At 36.1% G+C, this 16,813-nt stretch overlaps 1 long non-coding RNA gene across 1 annotated transcript in view; it reads right to left on the bottom strand.

The window, feature by feature from the left end:
- The window catches only part of LOC147492454 (uncharacterized), a 50,423-nt gene that overhangs the window by 26,728 nt on the left and 6,882 nt on the right, over positions 1 to 16,813 (bottom strand). The window lies entirely within an intron of this gene.

Here is a 16,813-nt window from a genome sequence, read left to right as displayed (position 1 = left end):
GAAGTTACTTCTAAGCAATGTGAGGACCCTGCATCTATCCTACCAGAGCTTCATTGGGGTGAGATAGCTTCGAGTGACACACATAGTAATTATGTCCTTGAGCAATCAAATAATTCTATTTTGGTACAGGCCTCCACTAAAGATGCACCTCAAGTTGAGTCCTCAGTTGCCAAGTGTGGAGATAGTCTTATTGACATCAATGACCGATTCCCTCGAGATTTCCGTCGATATATTTTCAAAGGAAAGATTGGATCAAGAGTCCTCTAGCATAAGTCCGTTTATGCGTTGATGGAACCGATTGAGCATAAACATTGGTCATTCTTTCCGAGGTTAGCACGTGATGAGTTTGTTAGAAATGATGTTTCTCTTATGGATCGGGGCCATCTTGGATATTTGTCACCACTTACTAAGTTGATGAAGAGAGTCTTGGAGCCTATAATTTTTCACAAATGACAACCGACGTGGCGTGAATACTTTGGGACCGTGGATTCTCAAATTTTTTTGAGTAGGAAATTCGCAAAAACCATCCGTAAGGAGGAAATTCAAAGAGGGAACCATCTGATATAATTTGATATAATAGTAGTTGATACAATATTTGAGTTTCTATATATAATTGATTGATCACTAGTACTCTTTGAAAGTTAAGTTTATATTCGACATTGTTCTTTCTTATATTAATGAAATAAGTTCTTTAAAGAATTTACTTATGTTGGGTTGCTTTTGTTAATTGGTATTGATGTTTGTGAATATGAAAGGGAATGTGGTGGTTTAGGACAGGTCTTTATTTGCTGGTTAATTGTCATGAGCAATAGCAACAAAAAATGACAAAGGGTGAGATAAAAGGTTGTCCAACAATCTCCCTTTCCAAAAAAATTTATCACGGTTATTTTTTGATATTATCTCGGTTTCAATAAAAAAAACATCTCAGTTTTTTTCTATACTAATTGGTTTCAATCAACAATTTATCTCGGTTTTATTTTATATAATATCAGTTTTATTTAGAAAACCGAGATAATATATTTAGATAAGATCTCAGACTTATGAGATAATTTAGTAGCTTATTATCTCGATTTTATAGAACTCTATTATCTCAGTGGATTTTATCTCGGTTGTTTTTTTCTAGAAAACCGAGGTAAAAACTCTAACATCTCACCTTTTAGCTGAGCTTATAAACCCTTTTTTTAGTAGTGATGGGCTACTTCAAATTCCAATAATGGGACTTTATGCTAAACAGTATGTGGCAACATTTTGACAGTACATTTAACTTCGTGCCTATGGCTCCCGTATTAAGGTCCGGGCAAATGTTTTGAATGTCGACATCATAAAGAGCTTTTCAAGTAGTTACTAGTGATCTTCCCGTTGGTAATTAAGTGCTCGTGGTTAGGTTGAATTCTGTAGTGAGGTTGATATATTCATCATGCCAATTTGCCGCTTTGTGCTTATTATAATTGGCTTGAGGGATTATAATGGTGCAAAAAATGCAATCCGTTATAAATTGCAGTTGGGATGAAAAGCTATTTTTAATGGAGTGCAACCTGAAATCATGGGTATCCTAATTCCTATCGAAACAACGGCAAATTTGCTAATAGAAATGCCAAAGATGATTTTGTCGGACCACGCTTTTCTGGTCCACCGTCCCCGTGTTATTGATCGGCCTTGTTTTGGTTAATTCACCTCATTATAATGCGTAACATCAAATGCCATTAATTTTGGCTCTGGCGGTTAATTAAAACCGACTATGCCGACATTTACGTAGCAAAATTTGCCGAACCGGGAAGCCTATTGTCTCTCTTATTAGTGCAGAAAAATGGGTGATCCACGAATGCCTAAAATGCTCAATTAGGAGTTTAGGGCGCACCAAAGTTTAAAAACACCGCTGCAAGATTAGGACACACCAATGTGGGTGATCGACCAATGCCTATAAATGCCGCAAGATTAGGACCGCACCAAAGTGGGAGACTAAATGCCCGAAACCATCTGCGTCCACAAGAATTGCACCTCATTTGGCATGTTATTCTCAGTATGCAACTATGTTTTGATGAGGCAAAAACTAAAAAAATCTAATGATTGGCTAAAATTTAGGCCATAGTATCGCTGGACCCGGAGGAACAAAACTGTAAAATTTATGTACTATTTCAAATGTTGACATTTTTTTTCGATAATTCAAATGTTGATTGTTTGTGCGGTTTAAAGCTTAATCGAGCAAGTCACTCCAAGAGCTTATAGCGATTAATCAGAATTAATCGCCTTAGTTAATCTATAATACATATGTCGCATAATCTTAATACAACAAAGTGAATAGCTCGTAAACCGTTTAATGTATGAGGTTGTTGAACAAGATAATTTTGTTCAATTTTTCCAATTATCAAATATTTGGACAAGATTAATTTGTTGAATTTTTTTCCCCTTCGTTCATCGTTCAGCATACCACTTAATGAATTTATACTGCAATGATAAATATCATTGACACAGGAATTTTATCTCATAAAATAAACTGATATCATAGCCTTTGTATGATCCCGCTTCCTAACATGAGAACTGTGAGAGTTTATCATTAGCTGAGAGATTAGTTAAGCATGATCCCCCTCCATTTTCAAAACGGATTCGTGGGTTTTTCTGTTTTGGGTTTTTTTGTGGACTTAAATTTAAAAACAAACATACAAAATCGGCGTAACTATTAAGCGGCGCTTTTGTTATGCCGATTTTTGAAATCGGCCGATTAAAGCGGAACAAATCTCCGATTTGTGGCACCCTTCGAGCCTCTATTTATTTTATTTTTTGTTGTTCGATTCGAAGTGGCGATAGCGCTTATGCTCCAATTAAGCGACGATTAATAGGCTCTTACTCTACCCAGCATAGGGGTGAAATATCTAAGGGAATGACACAAGAAAGAAATAAAATCCGGTAGAGAAATCACACATCCACTTGCTTGATCACTATACCATATCCTAAGCGAGAATTTAGGCCCTCTTTGGATCGATATATCCATAAATTCTGACTTAAGTATATTTTCCGCTAGTTGCCCCACTAAACCTTTCATTAGCCTTTTCACAAACCACAGATATTTTACCCAATAAAACAAAATAAAAAAATAAAATCAGCCTACCTATCTGGATAAGTCTGAGAAATAGGATGAGTGGAGATAGAATTTTGGACACTGCAGTTCTATAGGAAAGTGGAACTTATAAATAAGAACATGATCATTAAATACTAGGAATTTAGAAGTTTAAGAAAATTCGACGTCAAAGAATTATAAAATATAGCATTTCTCAAGATTCAATTCACATTAATGTAATACCAATAAGATAGATCTTCTACGTAATGAGGAGGCCGGTCGCTACATAAGAACAAAGGTGTAACTGTTAGTGGTTATAGAATGTGCCATTGTATGCTCCTTCTATTTTAAATTACCAAGTCGCCTTGAATTGCTAAAATTCCCAGGTAATTTCTCGTTGGTTGAAGATTCTTGACTATAATAGGTGAAACTTCAAAATTAGTAGAATATCAAGACCTCAAGTATGGTGGGGCTTGCCTTGTGTTCATATCGCACCAAACAAACTTATGGATGTTTAACACTTTCTACTTCATAAGTTTTTGTAGTACTACATTTTTTCTCAGATTCTTTCTTTTTTCTGAAATGTGGCTCTCAGGCCTTAAGTTCGGTCATTGATTTTGGTTGAATGGTAGTATAATTTGATAGAATTCCTACCATTAAGTGACTGCTCACCATGACCAGGTCATCACAAAATATCCAATAGATCCAGTTTTAGTTGTAACTATATCTTAAGATTTATGCAACAACATCTCACCGTAATATACCTCTTAACCGGTACACTCAAGAGTCAAGAGTGTGTAGACATTTGAGATCTACATATTTGTGGGAACTGCATCCCACGATTGCATCACTTAATTTCTCCTGACGATTTGTTAGGATTGACTCATCGCTAATGTTGTTCGATTCTTATACATCTAGGTGCTCCTCTTCGATATAGTAGGTTCAATATAAGCAACGTTATGGACAAGACTTGGAGAACTTTAAATAGGTTAAATAGTTTACACTTCTATTGCTTTATTTGAAACAAGTGCTTATTACTATGTACATATATCATTGACTATGCTGAAATTTTCCGAGCTAGTGATCGGTCGAAGATGCTTTGTTGATGAATTCATCGCGATTCGCTTTGGCTCCTTTGATGGATAAAACAAGCATTAGATGTCCGTGCATTAGTTGCAAAAACTTTAACCATTTGAGTCCCGATATTGTAAAAAGACCATTTGATCATTGAGGGTATTGATATGACTTATGATCCTTTCGCTTTGCATGGAGAAGAAGGGCAAGTGCATGTAGTAGATGAAGGAGTTGAAACTACGGACTTTAACCTCACCGAGACTTATGAGATGCTTAAAAGCGACAAATGAGAGTAATAAGAAAGAAGAGTTTTACGGTGATCCAAAAAAAGAGGCCAAATTCCAAAAGGCGTTGAGGAGTCCGAAAGGCCATTGTATGAAGGTTGTAGCAAGTATACGAAGTTGGAAGTTATTACTCTGATAGCATAAAAGCTAAACATGGTTTGTCTAATAGAGGTTTTACTGAGTTTTAGAGGCGTTGAAGGATATGTTTCGGAGGGTAATGTTATTCCAAAGTCAAATAATTCAGCAAGGGGCTATTTGTTAAGGAAGTTTGACTGGATTATAAGCAAATCGACGCGATGTGTAAATGATTGCATGTTATACACCGGGTGATTTTAAAATGATGTGAGCTGTCGAAAAGTGCAAGACTACACGATGGAAAACTGATCCTCATACAAAAAAAGTACACGAGAAGGTTCCAAAGAAAGGTTTTGAGGTACTTTCCTATTATTCCAAGGTTCAAGAGGATGTTTCAATCATCGAAATGGCAAAACAGTTGACGTGGCATGCATCCAATGAGAGTACCGATGGAAACATGCGTCATCCGGGTTGATAGTCCCCGCATGGAAACATATTGATAGCAGTTGGCCCCTCTTCGGTGATGAAGCACGAAATCTTCGACCGGCATTGTCTGGCCGATGGTGTCAATCCTCATCGCACTCTTAGCTCGAGGTATAGTTGTTGGCCATCATTTTGGCAATATATAACTTACCTCCTTGGATGTGCATCGCGAAAAGAAGTATTTGATGTTGACATTGATAATCCCCGGTCCTAGCCGCCCGTGTAATGACATAGATGTTTATTTAAAGCCATTGATTGATGACCGCTACTTTTGTGGACGATGGTGTGGAACGTATGACGATACCGAAAAATCCACCTTCACATTAAGGTCTGTTTTAATGTGGACCATTAATGATTTTCCAAAGATTTGGAAACCTAGCCGGATGTGCAACGAAGGGCAGATTAGCATGTCCAAGGTGTGGCGTTAATACATGTGCAGATTGGCTAAAGCATAGCAGGAAATTCTCTTACATGGGAAGTCGTAGGTTCCTTCCAGATGATCATCCATATCGCTTGAAGAAAAGTTGGTTTAATGGGAAGCAAGAACACGGGGCTAAGCCAGTTCCTTTGAAGTCTGATGAGATTTTTACTCAAGTAAAATCTATAGAAAATGATTGGGGGAAAGATCCGAAAAGAATTTGAGAGATGATTGGGGAAAACCTATAGGAAAGAAAAAAAGAAAACGTGGAAAGGGCATACAAGGTAAGCAAAAAAAAACTAGAGGTGCAAAATTATGGAAGAAACAATCAGATTTTTGATTTGCCATATTGGAGATTTCTTTTGTTAACTCATAATCTAGATGTTATGCATATAGAGAAAAACATTTGTGAAAGTTTGCTCGAACTTTGTTGAATCTGAAAAAAAATCAAAGGATAACCTTAAATCTAGGAAAGACTTGGAAGAAATGGGATTAAGACCTGACTTACACCCTATACGTAATGGGAGTAGAACTTTACTTCCTCGCATCACAATGCACCTTGTTAAAGAGTGAGAAGCAAATTTTTTGTGAAAGGTTGAAAGCTAGTTGCCTCACGATGGGTATAGTTCCAATATATCATACCATGTTTCCTTTGTCCGACTATGCTATATATGACTTGAAGTCTCATGATTACCATGTATTAATGCAACAACTCGTTGCCTTTGGCCTTATGGGAATCTCTTACCAAAAGGGCCTAGGAATGCAATTTTCCGACTCTGTTCATTCTTTAATGAACTATGTCAAAGGACTATTGATAAGGAAAAAATGGAACAAATGGAGGATGAAGTTGTAGTGACAATGTGCTTACTAGAAAGATATTTTCCTCCATCTTTCTTTGACATTATGGTACACTTGACGCTTCATCTTGTGCGGGAGGTGTGCCTTGGAGGACCGGTGCAATTTCGTTGGATGTATCCCTTTGAAAGGTATTATTTTTTTTATTTTCCTGTTATTACTACAATATATTTTAGCTAAAAGATACACCTTTTAGTTTGTAGAGTGTTGCATTCTAAACATTTGATTATTCATCGAAGTATAGGTATATGAAGGATTTGAAAGCAAGTGTAAGGAATCATGCAAGGCCCGAGGGGTGCATGGCGAATGTAACTTGGTGAAGAGAGTGTAACATTTTTTCCGAAAGCATATGAAGCGAAGTTGATATTAATAATGACCAACCAAGTAGAAATGAAGACTATAATGATGAGTCCACAAAATCCAAAAGATTCTTGAAGGTAAGCCACTATTGAAGGGGACAATTATTACATTAACAAGAGACATGGTTGAAGCAAAGACATCGTTGCATTTTGTTCAATTTCGAGGAAGTTCAGCCAGACATTGAGTAAGTTAATATGTTTAATGTGAAAACTTATATATATATATATATATATATATATATATATATATATATATATATATATATATATATATATATATATATATATAATGAACACCTTTTAAAACGAAGACACAAAAATGCTCATCCGCAAGGGAACCTCGCTTTAGGAAGAAATGAAGGTGCTTTAGGAGCAAAGCATGCTGAAACGTTCAATGAGTGGTTTAAGCTTGAGGTGAAGAAGCAGGTTTTGTTATCTAAATTTATAGAAGTTTTAATCGATGTAAGATTTTGACTTTCAATTTTTGTTTGTCTTTAGATTGAAAATGAGAAAAAAACCAAACATGTATCTGATATGTTGGATTGGCTCTCGGATGGACCTTGTTGCGATGCTTGGAGCTATAAAGGTTATTTGATAAATGGCTACCGCTTCCACATAAAGGATGGAGAAAAAGGAACTCAAAACTCTGGAGTGTCATTGTCAGCTAGTAGCTTGTGTAGGGCAAGTGCTAAAGACACCAGACAAATCGAGGAAGATGTGACATATTATGGTGTGATAAAACAGATAATTTTGCTAGATTATGGTGTTTTTCAGTACCCATTATTTAATTGTGATTGGGCAAACGTAGGAAGTGGGATCAAAGTAGAAGAGGGATTCACATTAGTTAATCTGCATCAAAGTTTAACACACAAGCAAGACCCTTTTATCCTTGCATCCCAAGCTTGAACCAGTTTTCTACTCCACGAGAATCACATGACAGCAGCTTGGTTTGTGGTTTTGAAAGCACCTTCTCATGGATTCCGTGATTTTGAATGTAGTCGGAGGAGGACCTTAGCAATGTGCCTGCACCACCACCTTTGCAAGTGTGGAGCTAGTTAATGACATCGGCGGTGATGTAGAAGGTGAAGTCTATAAGCGTCAAGATTGTGAGGGAACTTGGGTGCTACAAAAAAAAAAGAAATAGAGTGTAATTGGGTCCGTTTGTTTTCATTTTGTCCATTTAGACTGATTATTATGTGGTTTTGTTTTTGTCTATTTAGTTATTGACTTTATTATGTTTTGTGAGTGCTTCTTATAATGGTGCAAGGCATGTTGTGTTATGGTCATGATCAAATTATGTACTTTATTTTACCTAAGTGCCATGTATATGATTGTTTTGTTTTTTGTCAGACGTATTTTTCTAATCTTTTCAATGCATGTGAAGAATGGCAAAGGAAAAGACTAGAGAACTAACCCCGTAAGATATTTTGATTCTCTCTCAATTTTTATTCGCCTTTGTATTTGTAGTAATTTAATTTTGTTTTCTTCTGTTTGTTTTGATTTTCTAGTACCAAAAAGCGGCAAGAGCTAAGGTTCAAAAGTTTAAAAGAGCACTTGTAGAAGCATCTAAGAAAAGTGGACGGCACATTCAGGTTTGTGTATATTGTTAATTTCCACTTAGAAAAATAATTATGCTTCGTTGTGATTGTGTCATTAAGGTGTGGTTGTAAGTATATTAAACCAATTTATTTTGTCATGTACAAGGTTCCAAAAGTCCAAATAAAGTTTATGGTAAGAAAGTTCAAGAAGTGGAAAGGTTGCCAAGGGATATGGAAAAGCTACCAAGTGAGCAACAAAATGGAAATCATGACCGGAAATGGAAGATGATGAATGGTTGGAAAACCACTATGAAAATGACTACTGAAGGAGAAGGTAATGCATCGGTTGTTCGAATGATCTTCAGCCAACCAATACCGGGGGCCGACAAAACTGAATCAATTGATCCAAAAGCTCAAAAACTTGTGCTTGACTTTAATGAAAAAGGTCTACCTATAGGTCCTAATTCGAACTTATACAGCAGTTACTTGGGCAAAGTAGCAAGGGATCATCCGCCAATTGGCTATCCTACTTGGCATAAAGTAACACCTGAGATTAAGGACAAAATGTGGACTGTTATAAAGGTAAATTTCTTTATTTACATGGCAAGTTATATATTATTAAAGAAATATAGTAATATTTGTTTATGCATCTTTTTACAGCAACATTTTGTAGCACCAGAACGTGCTAGAAAACAGACTTTTAAGTCTATTGGGAAGCTCAAGCGTGGGTTCAAAACAAAATTGAGATCAAGAATTTATGATGCATATGATAATCGACCAAGCTAGAATTGCACATTGCCCAACCGATGTAAAACTACTACGATTGGAAAGCATTTGTTGCAAATTGTTCACGGAAGGATACAAGGTATTCATCATACATTATATGGGTTATAAAATCCATTTTGCATATCAAGACTCATATATTATTTTTTGTAGAAACTAAGGGAAAATGGGAAGAAGGCAGCTTCAACACCACAAGATGCCCCATACTTGTAGTCATAAAGGTTATGCAAGATTGGAAGATGAGTTGGTAATTGAATGATCTATTTTTGACTTGTGAAGATTTTTCCCCTTAAGAGTACTTAATATATATATGTGAAATGTTTTATATACTTGTTTTGTAGAGGCGTAAAAGGGTAAGATTGGTAAGCCCTGTTACAAGAGGTAATTGTATGGGTTGCAGCCACAAGAGGAAAAATGGAGAACCAGTAAATGAGTTTGCTAAAGAGAAAATAGTATGTCGCTCAATCGTTTCATAAAATATTTTCTAAGATAAAAGGCATGCTTATTCGATTTCCATGCGACTCTAGTTATATTATTTATTCTTGTTGTTGTTGTTGCTTGTTATAGGATAAGTTGAATGAAATAGACCGTGATATAGAATGTGGAAGAGGAGATGCCCTCTCACAAGTTTTAGGTCCCGATCCTAATGGGCGGCGGCGGGAGTGGGATATGGAGTTACTCCATCTACTTTGTATGGTATCCAACAATGCAATGGGAGGATGAGTGAATTGCGTGAGAAATATGATGATGTATTGGAAGAAATGTCTTCTATCAAGAAACTTGTTGCCAAACTATTGAATAGTGAAGAGGTATTCCAATTTGTTTGGGGATTCCATATATACTTTTGTTTTGATTTACTAACATCAAAATTATTTTCAACCAAACCATTCGCCTGCTCAACCTTCTCCGTGAGGGTGGCAATGAACCCTCAAAGTCCATCTTCCCAAAGCAATCACAATCTGAATTCTGTATGTATACAATGTTAGATTCTATTTTTTTTTTTTTTTAAATTTCAAATTCCTAGATTTACATTTATATTATTGTTTCCTTATATGTTTTCGCATGGGGGACGGACTAAATCGAAAAGATGTGTCTACTGAAAGATCTCTTGAGGGTCGACGTGACCACCAAAGTCCATCTGCCCCAAGCAATCAAAATTCAGTAAGTTTTCCATGTTAAATCCTATTTCATTAAATTTGAAATTTTCATTGCTTTTTTTTATTTTCCCTTTCATGTTTTCGTAAAGGGTGGGGGCTAAATCCAAAGTTGTATCTATGCAAAGACCTACTCATCGCCTCAACGCGGACCATCAAAGTCCATCTGCCCAAAGCAATCAAAATCTGATTTCGTATGTTATCCTTGCTAAATGCTATTTCATTTAACATGTGAATTTCTAGAGTCATGTATGTATATCTTTTTGTTTTCATACAGGGTACTAAATCCAAAGTTGTGAAGTGCAAGTTGTTTAGACTTGTTCCCGAAGATGTTGTGGCGTAGGATTGTGGTATACCGATGATCCAAAGAGCCTACAAAGGCATACTAAGCCTTTTAGGCCCGGTTATTCAAAGGTTTCGCTGAAGTTGCAATTCAAAAGAATGCTTGGCTTGTTAGGGGAATAACGCTTTGAAGACGATAGAAGATGTCGCCTCTCTAGTTTTGTGGCTTGGCCAACCAATTCCATAATTAAGTTGTGATGTGCACTCAATTTTAAGAGCTAGTCTTTTGTTGTTTGAAAACACTTAAATTTTGAAGACCTTTTAATTATGCGTTGTTTGGGCAGTTGTGTTAGTTGGAATTGGACTCAATGAATGGTGAATGGTTTAGATTCTTCTACTTGGTGCTATATGTATCTGTTTTCTTTATTATTCTTTGCTTTGTTATTGATCCGTTTTGCAGATTTTAGAACCGATCATTATTCATATATCCATACGATTGTTCTCTATTGCTTCTTGCAGGCCAAACACTTTTAACTCCGCCTTTGTAAAGTTGTCGCTAGCTTTACAATGCCGGGTCCCAAGCCCGGATAAAGGAGGAGGGAAAGGGAAGAGTATAGGGTATTGCAATTAAAATTTTCACTTTTAAAATATATCAAAATTTGGGAGTGAAGCGATGATGATCTATGCTGTAACACGGTATTTACTTCACCTCTTTTTGTTCTTGATTTATTCCGCATTGCTTTTGTTCTTGTTCATAACTCTATTTTATGTGAACTTTGTTGGTATCGCATTGCTAAAACAAGAATACACCAAATTTAGAACTCACAATCGTTGATGTTATTGCTTTATCTTTCTTTTCCCCGGTTTTGTTGTATACCTTTTTACCTTTAACAATAGTTTGTGGTCGACGAGAATCTCCGAGCTTTCACTTTTGATTCAGAACAAAGGGACAAGTCTTCTCAGCCTTAAAATTTCTGCTCCGATTATGTACATCCGAGACCAAAGATCGCCATCTCCAAATGTAATCGAAGACAAAAAGGTAAACACAGAACACTACTTGGAACTCAAAAAGTCGAGTTAGTTAGTACGAAGCTAGTATCCTCTTTTCTGGGGAGAAAAAATTAATTAGTAGCAAGCTAGTATGTGCATTTGAAGATCTGTGTATTTCTCAGAGTTTCTCTCTCCATTATCTATATTTCATTTTAAGAGAAGCAGGAATATTTAATTTTCAGTTGAGCAGAATGCAATACTATACCCATCTTCCTTCCTAAAAAAATTTGGGGAATTTAATTCTCCTTGGTTAACCATATTATACTATTATGAAAAAACTTTACTTTCGATAAAGAAAAAAAATGATGAGCTAGGGTGAAGATGACGAACTCAAGGCTAGCTATTTTGAGGCTATGCCATGTATTTAAGACAATCATTTCTTGGAATTAACCACACATCTTCTATATCGAAGGAAAGTATGACTAGGATTATATAATTCATGGATTTGACTTGGTGTCATCGGAAGGCTCTAAGATAAATTCATCAAATACAATATATTAACCATGGATTCACTTCTCTATGAATTTGCTTTTAGACAAGAGTCTAGATTTTGGGGATTGCATTAGATGTTTTCTTTTTTCGTTCGTGTTTTCAAATTTCATTTTTCACTCTTTTGATGAAGATTCATATCACAAAAAGGCAGTTTGATTATAATCTATGCAATACTCAGATACTGATCATTAATAAGTATTTAGCTTGAATAAGGTGCAAGTCTCATGCATTCAGCTTGAACTTCCTTAAGATATAGACTAATACAATGAGGAGTCGAGGACAATTCATATTTGAGTCATCTTGTTTATATCGTTGACCAGTTCATCGAAGTTTTCCCAAGGTTATTATATGACTTTAAAACTTACCCACCGGCTCACCGATTCAAAAAAATTAGTGGTGTTATTGCTTGGGATTTAGGGATTTCTACTACTCTCTCCGTACCGGGGAACATTGTGAGTGTTGTTCTCCTCATAGAAAAGTTGAATTTTGTTTGTTCTGCGAGACTGCATATAGATAAACGGGTAGGATGTGTTGAAAAGCTTAAAATTGTCTACTTAGATCTTTGTATCTCCTCCTCGAAATCTTATTCCCCTACCTATTCCCCGATGTCCCTTGTCTAGTCATTTAAGGTTCGAAAGTTCCTTAAGAAATTGCTGCATTTTTTTTCCGTTTGGCATGTGCTCTTAGACCGTGTTTTCACCACGACAACCTTAAAGAGAGATTTCAAGAAGCAATTCTCAATTTTCATCCGTTGTGTTTGTCGATGATAGTCCATAAGTTATACCCGCCTCATTCATTTCGCTTTCTCTTGGCGGTTCTGGAATACCATCATTATGTTGTCGGGGTCTATGGGGGTCCAGGTTTGATGAAGGGATTCTAGCCTTATGGAACTTAAGGGTTTACTCACGTAGGGTATTTGCACTTGGAGAGTTGGAGTATGATTATGTAATTATGCAGCCCCATGGTTGGAGAGGAATAGCGGGCACTTTAATCATGTCAATAAAGGGTTGTTTTTCTTTGGGTCTAAGGTACCTTTTGAAGGGATGCAAGATATCTTTGCTAGTATTTTGTTTACTGCCCTGCCGTTGCGCATCATTGCTGATTGAGTCCGGACTTGCCCCCGCTTCGAATCGAATGCACCTTTTTTCATCGTTGTGCTTTCATGTTCTTTTTTCTTTTTTTTATTAGCTTTGTACTTCATGGATTTTGATTGATTTATTGTTTGTGATTAAATTTAAATAGAGAAATGAGCATATTTATTCCAAAGATGAGGCTTACGCCTCATACTGCCTCGAAGCCTTTAGATTTTTCAAACATTGGGTTGAGGATGGCTATAAATAGTATTTTATTAACCAATAACATTCAGGAACTGATCTTGATTATACTAGTGGTGAGGCTATCATCTTAAGAAACAAAAAGTAGCTACTTTGTTATCAATAAGGATTCCATTTAGTATGTTTAATCTCCATAGTTTGTCCATGACCAAAGATTTCAATAATGCAGGTCAAGGTTTCAATTGGGAAGGAAAGTAAGGATACCTTTATTGTTTTGACTCGCCAAAGATAGAAACCTGCAGATATCAATTTCAAGGATCCGATTCCACACAACTCGAAAGAAGATCGATTCCACACAACTCTGCGCAGCCTATTGCTCTTGACGCAGGGTATGAACAATGTTATCTCATGTTTGTCTTGTAGTGACTTTTATGCGTTCACTCGATCTAGCTATCTCAGATAATAGAGTTTTGAGTTCTTAGATCTAGCTATATCTATGAGAGTTCAAGTTCATAACCAAATTTGCTACAACTTTACCTTGCAGGCTCATTTATATACTATCTTGGAACTTTGTTTCGCATTTGACCAAATTTTCAAGGAACATCTAGATGGAGGGTAAGCCCTTCTCAAAAGCTTTGATCTTCCCTCTATTTAACCTAGCCCCATGTCCCCACTCGCTGATTTTAGAGACCAAATAAGAGTTTTTAATTTTTTTTCTTTAATCAAACTTTTCTTTATGATGCAAAGTAGAAGGAAGACGAGTTCATATTTCCGAGTTGTTAGTCATGGTGTTTTATGCTTTAAGAGATGGGAAACAACCTTTTCGATCAGCATGGGTGCTATCTCTCTCAATGCCTTCTTGGATTGGCTTTTTGTGTCCGTGTTCTACCTTGGCGACGAGGACCGGTATGATACATTTTACTTGATGGGGGCATTGAGAGCCTATTGTGTGAAGTTGTGTTAGTATATTTAGAGTCCTAACGTCACTTTCACTGTTAAGGCACTTTCTACATCTTTGGTTACTTCTTTGTCAGCCTTGGCGCTCTTCACTCTCCTCTCAAGAAAACTTAACCAAGCCGGACTGCTTGATCGCTCGACGCGACAAAGACTGGTTCACCCTCTCTCTTGCATAGAAGGTTACTTGCTAAAATAGGTAGATCCATATTGATTTCTCATCAAAACAAAGTACATCTTTGTCAGTCTTACTGTAATGACCCGGAATTTTACCTACGGGTAAACCGGTCATTTTACATGTTAGTTCAGTGCCACTCTAGGTAATTACGTATATGGAGAGGTTTAACATTTATCTTTTGGCGGGCTTGATTAATTGATATGGGGTTTTTCATTGGGTTAATTTTATTTTGGGCCTGGTTATTGTATTGGGCTTGTTATTCTGTTGGGCCGTTATATAATTATTGGGCCACTTCTTAAGCCTTGTTTTATATTGGGCCTGCTTCTAGTATGGGCCGGTTTGAATGGGCTATTGAAAAAAAAAAAAAAAAAAAAAACCAGGACCGGATGGGTGACGGGAATTGGGATAGGAAGTCCTTTTGATATTTTCAACACCTGGAGTTAAGAGAAAAAAAAAAAGAAGGAAAACAAGCTTTGGTGTCTTATGGCTATAATCAATAACCGAAATGAAACTAAGACAGTCCATCAAGTTAGAAAGATAGAGTGTTATAATTGGAAATATTGGGTTTGGTGTTGCTGAAATTGAAGGATTAATCCACTCAAGTTCTTTTGGGTAGTTAGACAGCCACTTTTACATGTCTAGCTAACTAGTAATTAGGAGAAAACCTGGTGTTTATTCATTTAAGTTGTTTTGTAATAATTTAGTATTTCTTTATTGTCTTTAATAATGAATCCATATTAGGATGCATCAATTAGTTAGAAACTATGACATGGATTAGCGTCAATTGTGAAAGACCGATATGAGGAATGAGATTTGTTTCTGTATTGCAGCCTACTTGATTTAACTGGCATTGTCGAGATGGTTAAGTAGCCGGTGCCACGAATCAATATCTTTAGTAGTTGGGTTTACGGTTGAGGTCTTAATATGATAAATGAAAGTGTGTTATTTGATTTTTCAGGTTAGGACAGGTTGTAAATTTATGAAATGTTAGAAATACAGAGGAAATTCTGCCAAATTTTTGTTAGAACGGGATGTTCATGGGGGGTTATATTTTAGTTTAGTTTGGACTCGTGTGAGTCAAAACCGCCCACGTCTTGGTTTATTAGATAGTTGAATATTTGGATTGAGCTCTTTTATCCGAATATTCAATTGTCTGGAAAATCGGGACGTAACACTTACAAGCTGGAATAAGTTACAATGCAGGACTGTTACTCATTAGTTCTAACTACTACTTGATAATTTTTAGGAATTCATCGCAAAGGTGCTTACTCTTCTTGGAGATGGGGAGATCATGGATATGATGGAGGTTGCAAATCCGATGTTGTTCATCTTTGTCGCCTCTTTCATCGAGAAACTTCTCGCCTCGAAATGAAAGCTGAATTTCTTAGCACAAGATGACATCTTCAAATATAAATATATGTTAAATCAAAATAGTATTTGCTTTTATTGTTTTTATTCTCTATTCATTTGGTTTTCCTCGCTTCATTTAACGCATCACATGTTCTAGGTCGAAAATAATAGGAGTATTGAGCCTTACATCTTTGACCATGCTAATATCTCCGGCACGGCGTGCTTTGAAGAATATTTCTCTTGGTGACTCTCCAAGGGTTTTGTTTGTGTAAGATGGATGCAAGAAAACTTGTTATGCTATCAAGTACATTATCTGACTGCCTGGTTTTGTTCCTTGTATAGCCTATCTTGCTTCTCATGAAGATCCAGACATTGTCAAACTATTCTTGCATGAGTACAAGTTCCAGATTGATTTTCTAGTACAATGTTTCAGATCTTGTAAAAAAGAAAACAGAGTGGTCTGTTAGGCTATGATAGGTTCTTGGATTAAATTGATTGCATCAAGTCAGGTTGTGATAGGTTCTTGGTTGGGTGATTGTGTTCTCTTTGGCTCGGTTAAGCATTGCCAGATTAGATTTTGTTGGTATATGTTGGCTCGTTACAATTTTTTTGTATTTAGTGTAATATTTGTAATTGGAGATGGTATTTGTGTGATGAATGTGATTTTAAGATACGTTTCATCTTTATTTGATGATAAATGACTAGGAAAATGGTATTATATTGGGATGATATTAGCAATTTTATTTTATTTTTATTTTTTTTTATTTTTTTTTTAATTATTTTGATAAATGGGACATCACTTTTAAAGTGATGTATAGAGTTATTTCACATCACTTTACAAGTAATTTAGAATCTGAATGAGACGTCACTTCCTAAGTGATGTTAATCGGCCTTATTGATTTCACTTAAAAAGTGATGTTAAACGTTATGACATCACTTGTGGACATCAATTAAAAAGTGATGTAACGTTATAACATCACTTGTGGACATCGATTAAAAAGTGATACAAAGTTATAACATCACTTGTGGACATCAATTAAAAAGTGATGTGAAGTAACATCACTTGTGGACATCGTTTAAAAAGTGATGCAAAGTTATAACATCACTTGTGGACATCAATTAAAAAGTGATGTGAAGTAACATCACTTGTGGACA

Source organism: Coptis chinensis, chromosome 6, assembly GCF_015680905.1.
Source record: "Coptis chinensis isolate HL-2020 chromosome 6, ASM1568090v1, whole genome shotgun sequence".
Classification (NCBI taxonomy): domain Eukaryota; kingdom Viridiplantae; phylum Streptophyta; class Magnoliopsida; order Ranunculales; family Ranunculaceae; genus Coptis; species Coptis chinensis.
Note: the sequence above shows the minus strand (reverse complement) of the source record. Positions and strands in the feature narration are given on the sequence as shown.